This window comes from Mus musculus, chromosome 8, assembly GCF_000001635.26.
Source record: "Mus musculus strain C57BL/6J chromosome 8, GRCm38.p6 C57BL/6J".
NCBI classification, from domain to species: domain Eukaryota; kingdom Metazoa; phylum Chordata; class Mammalia; order Rodentia; family Muridae; genus Mus; species Mus musculus.
Window position 1 is genome coordinate 60792272 of NC_000074.6, and position 6191 is coordinate 60798462.

The 6191-nt window shown below is 42.3% G+C and overlaps 1 pseudogene; it reads left to right on the forward strand.

Annotated features, from left to right (window-relative positions):
• On the forward strand, window positions 588–1426 carry Stambp-ps2 (STAM binding protein, pseudogene 2; annotated as a pseudogene).

Sequence of the window (6191 nt, forward strand, 5' to 3'; positions counted from 1 at the left end):
TCCCTACTTGGGAGTGCTGTTGAGTTAAATTAAGACATTCTGCCCAAGTGCTGTTGAATTAGACAGTGACATTCTGCCCCATAACGACTTTTGTTCTGATGCTGACATCATCCCCATGGTATCCATGTACTCTGAAGAAGACGACATTGAACATGCCTATCTCTACAACGAATATATTATAGTGTTCATTGGAAAACTTCCAAACACTGAGACTACAAATCAACTATCACTCCTGAGAAGAAAGTTGTGGTCAGGAAATGACAGAATACTGCTTTCCCCAAAGCAGAAGAACTGAAAGACTAAACTCTTGAAAAGATATACCAAAGACTCTAAGCAAGAAAAGAACACAATAAAAAGGAAGAGGAACTTACTGGAATGTGGCCATCCAGCAAGAGTTGGGAAAAGGGAGTTGCCCAACAAAAGCAGCAGCGGCTGGAACAGGAACAATAATTCTATGCTTGTGAGGAGATGATCCAGAAGCAGGAACTTGAAAAGGAGCAGCTAAACATTGCCCAAGCATTTGGGAGGTTGGATCCTGGCTCCTATGGTCCTCAGTGGGCCTCTGTGGGCCTCTGTGAGCCTCTGTGGGCCTCTGTGGGCCTCTGCAAGCTGATAAAGAAAAAATTTTGTAGATGTGGTCCCTCCCCTTTCTCATCTACACAGACTTCAAACCATAACACAATCATGAGGCCAGCTAAGGCACCTGTGGTGGGCAGGTCCCTGAAACCAAGCAATAAGCATCATAGAAAATGTTCCCATCGTTGAAGGCCTGCAGCCCATTGTGGTGACACACAACTTCCAGCTTGCCAGTGCCAATACTCCCAAAGGCTTTGGAACTTGTGGAGTCTTTTGTGGAAAACTGATGAGAAATGAATTCATAATCACACATGTTCTCACCCTTGGACAAGATAGTGGGCCTGATTATTGTCATACAAAATGAAAAAGAAATTTCCTTATGTGGGATTTTGTTGGACTCCTTACTCTTGGCTGGATCTATAATCACCCATCCCAAATACCTTTTTGTCCAGTGTAAATCTGCCCACTCACTGCTCTATCAAATGATGTTACCAGAATCAATAGCAATTGTCTGTTCTGCCAAGTTCCAGGAAACTAGATTCTATAAGTTAACTGACTGTGGCCTTCAAGAGACTTCATCATTCTAGTAGAGAAACTTTTTACTCTTGTGACAGAAATCACATTTGTTGTGAAACGGCAGCCTCTTCATTGTCAAAGATGGAATTATCATCTTCATAGGCCTTTGGTAAACCTCAATCATGGTCCAGGGAAATGGCTCACTGGGTAAAAGCCCACCAAGCCCAACAGCCCAAGTTCAATTCATGGGACCCACATAGTGGAAGGAAAGAGACAAATTCTACCAATTCATACTCTGACCTCCACTTGTGCATTGTGGTATGTTTGTACTCCCCCCCCCCACACACACATACACACTAGATAGATAGATAGATAAATAGATAGATAGATAGATAGATAGATAGATAGATAGATAGATAGATAGGCAGGCAGGCAGGCAGGCAGGCAGGCAGGCAGGCAGGCAGACAGATAGATAATGTAATTAAAATGAATAAAGCATAAATCTAGGAAGAACCAAGAAAAAGTAAGAAGTATAAACAGAAAACTAAATGTACAAATGATAGAAATAAGCATAATATCAGCAGTAGCCAGAGCAAATATGATTCATTCATGCTTATGTTAAAAGATGCAATGAAATCCTGTGGTGTTTACAAGAAGACCTTAAATGGGATATTTGAATTCAAGGGAATAGCTAAAATATACAAATTAGTGCATGGAAATAAGGCAGAAGCAGTTATATTAATATCAGATTACTACTTTAAAAGTCCAAGAAAGGAGGGGTGCATGCATGACTCAACCCTTGAGATGCTACTCTCAGCTAATGACCTCTGGGGGAGGGAGAATCAGTTTTCTTTAGAGTGTGGCCCTTGGCAAAACCATGCTGCAGTGGGTGACCCCACATCCACAAGTATATGGGCAGCCCAAGCTCAATGTCTGATGCTCTCTCCATCTTTGACTCCTCAGTCCAAATCCTCACATGTGAGTATATAATTTAGAGTAACCATAGAAACCAAGAAAGTAAAAGGAACAACTGGGGGTAGGGAGGAGCAACAGAGAGGGGAATACCAGGGTCAAAGCAATTTGAAGGGAAAAATGAGGAAAACAGGGGTGAGATTAATAGAGAGGAAGGAGGGATGCCAACGCAGAAGAGAGGAAGGGAGGGGGTAAAATAATAATACAAATGCTTGAAAAGTCATAATCATACTAATCCATTTACCTAAAATTACATACAAAACACATAAGTCTACACACATATACATACACACACACACACACACACACACACACACACACACACACACACACACACACACAGAGCTTAAGTAGAAAATTCCCAACTGGGCTGTCAATACCTCCTCAAGAACTATAAACTATTTCACAAAAACACTAATATCAGGCATGATAAGTTCCTTTACAAACTTCCCAAAATATTATGGGTTATTGCTCTTGTTCATGGTTGCTTCACAGAGGATTAAGATAAGTCTCTGTTGCTGAGGACACCATGAACTTTTAGACATGGGACCCAAAGGATCCAAGCTAGAACTGATCTGAAGGCCTCCTCCTTCAGGATTAGCTTTCATAGCACCAGAAGGTGACATGCAAACTCCCAAGGGAAGAAAGAAAATAGAGTCCCACCCAACAACAGCGACCATGGCATGATAACTCTAAGGGTATAATATTGGCACTCATATCCTGGTGACAACCAACAGCTATCTAACTGGACTAAGCCTACTCAACAAGAGGTACTGGATTTAAAGCCTACTCAACCACGCATGGTACTGAAATCCTAGCCAACTCCCTGGGGCTAGTGGTGTCATAGATCATGAAGGATAATGTACAACTGCCATTTTACTAAACCAATTTAATCCCAAACTGCACTCTGAATATTTACTCATGTGTCCACAGATAAATGTAGGTCTTACCCCTCATCAAAGAAACATCTCTTCACAACAAATGGAGAGCATGGCAGAAAATTACAGCTAATCAAAATACAGAAAAAAAGTGATCGTGTGGACCAACCCTAACTGGCCCATCTACAATACAATTCCAGTTGTAAGACTCAGGGAATGTTGAGGAAGATAGGGTAGAAAGAGCTAGAAGAACAGAATGTCTACTGTAGGATTATATCTCCTGGAAACACCAGGGAAGTTATATCATTATGTTCCAACAACATGGCTGCTAGAAGAAGACATGAATGAGGAGGACTCACACAGATATACTAACATGGAAGGAGGAAATATCATGGGCTTCAACCTTAGACAAAGAACTTTAGGCAACTAAGAAATGATAGAAATGGGAGAAAAGTGTTTCCCATGGAAGAACACCCCAATTGATTATCAAATATCAAATAGCTAGCCTTGAAATCATATACATAAAAGTAACATTATGCAGAATAAGTAGGTTGTATTTTTTCATTAATTTATTTATTAATTCACTTTACATCCATATTGCAGCTCCCCATCCCACCTCTCCTCTGAGTGCCACCTTCACAAACCCCTCCCACTGCCTCTGCCTCCTCCTCTCCTCAGAGAAACCCCCATGAATATGAATATGGCACATCACCTGGCAGCAGGACTGAATATATCCTCTCCCAAGGCTAGAACTATGGGCCTGACAATGGATCTGAGGGAGCAGAACCAATGGTCACCTTTGCTAGTGGTGCTCCAGGTTGACCCAGAGGGGCCTAATCTGGCTGTTCCTGGGGCCCAGCAAGCCTCCTGGGTAAGACATGCGATATAGGTCAGGGCATCAGATTGTATTTATAGATTTAGGAATGCTAGCAAGCCTAGCAGTAAAAGTGTGTGTGTGTGTGTGTGTGTGTAACAACAATTAAATTAAAGGAAGCCAGAGGCCATGAATTTGAAAAAGTAAAAGTGGGACACATGGAAGGGGCTGGAATGAGGAAAGGGAAAAGGAAAATAATGTAATTATATATTTTAATTTCAAGTTAAAAAGGACAACAAAACATTGGGAGTGGATGAGGAGGTAGGGGCTGATTTGGAAGGAGTTTGGATTAGGGATGGAGTGAATATGATTAAATAAATACATTGTACACACATATAAAATTATCAAGGAATTACTGAAAATTATCTATTTTAAAATCAAATTTGTTTGTTTGTTTGTTTTGGGTGGGGGTTGAAAACAGGGTCTCAGGTTCCGGGACTCCACGGAAAGTAGTCTGCACAGGTGAGAGTGTGGACTGCAGAAGCTAACAGCTTCTAGGACAGGCGAGAGCCACAGAGCTTCTGAGGCAGCGCCATTTTCGGGCTCCAGACATCTGGCCACCTTCCCGGCCAGAGGACAGGTGTCCGCCTGGCCCAGGAGGCTTTTGCCTCAGGATCAGGTGGAGCCATCTTGGTTCGGGGACTCCGCTGAAAGTAGTCTGCACAGGTGAGAGTGTGGACTACAGAAGCTAACAGCTTCTGTGACAGGCCAAAGCAACACAGCTTCTGGGAAATGTCCTATTTTGGGCCTTCATATTCGACCAGGAGGGAGGTCCGAACGCCAGATATCTGTGCACCTTCCCTGTAAGAGGAGAGCTTGCCTGCAGAGAGTGCTCTGACCACTGAAACTCAGAGGAGAGAGCTAGTCTCTCAGGTCTGCTAATAGAGGGTAACAGAATCACCACAGGAACAATCTCTAAACAGAGACAACTATAACAACTAACTCCAGAGATTACAAGATGGCGAAAGATAAACGTAAGAATCTTACTAACAGAAACCAAGACCACTCACTATCACCAGAACCCAGCACTCCCACTTTGCCCAGTCCAGGGCACCCAAAAACACCCGAAAAGCTAGACCCTGATTTAAAAGCATATCTCATGATGATGGGAGAGGACATCAAAAAGGACTATAATAACTCACTTAAACAAATACAGGAGAACACTGCTAAACAGGTAGAAGACATTAAAGAGAAAGCACAAAAATCCCTTAAAGAATTGCAGGAAAACACAATCAAACAGGTGAGAGAATTGAATAAAACCATCCAAGACCTAAAAAGGGAAGTAGACACAATAAAGAAAACCCAAAGTAAGGCAACACTGGAGATAGAAACCCTAGGAAAGAAATCTGGAACCATAGATGCAAGCATCAGCAACAGGATAGTAGAGATGGAAGAGAGAATCTCAGGTGCAGAAGATTCCATAGAGAGCATCGGCAAAACAACCAAAGAAAATGCAAAATGCAAAAAGATCCTAACTCAAAACATCCAGGAAATCCAGGACACAATAAGAAGACCAAACCTATGGATAATAGGAGTAGATGAGAATGAAGATTTTCAACTCAAATGACCGGCAAATATCTTCAACAAAATTATAGAAGAAAACTTCCCAAACCTAAAGAAAGAGATGCCCATGAACATACAAGAAGCCTACAGAACTCCAAATAGACTGGACCAAAGTGTGGATACTTTGCCCCTTCTTAGAATTGGGAACAAAACACCCATGGAAGGAGTTACAGAGACAAAGTTTGGAGCTGTGACAAAGGATAGACCATCTAGAGACTGCCATATCCGGGGATCCATCCCATAATCAGCTTCCAAATGCTGCCACCATTGCATACACTAGCAAGATTTTGCTGAAAGGACCCAGATATAGCTATCTCATGTGAGATTATGCCGGGGCCTAGCAAACACAGAAGTGGATGCTCACAGTCAGCTATTGAATGGATCATAGAGCCCCCAATGGAGGAGCTAGAGAAAGTACCCAAGGAGCTAAAGGGATCTGCAACCCTATAGGTGGAACAACATTATGAACTAACCAGTACCCTGGAGCTCTTGACTCTAGCTGCATATGTAACAAAAGATGGCCTAGTTGGCCATCACTGGAAAGAGAGGTCCATTGGACTTGCAAACTTTATATGCCCCAGTACAGGGGCATGCCAGGGCCAAAAAGGGGGAGTGGGTGGGTAGGGGAGTGGGGGGGGAGGGTATGAGGACTTTTGGGATAGGATTGGAAATGTAAGTGAGGAAAATACCTAATAAAAATATTAGAGAGAAAGAAAGAAAGAAAGAAAGAAAGAAAGAAAGAAAGAAAGAAAGAAAGAAAGAAAGAAAGAAAGCAAGCAAACATGGTCTCATTATATAGCCCTGGCTGTCTT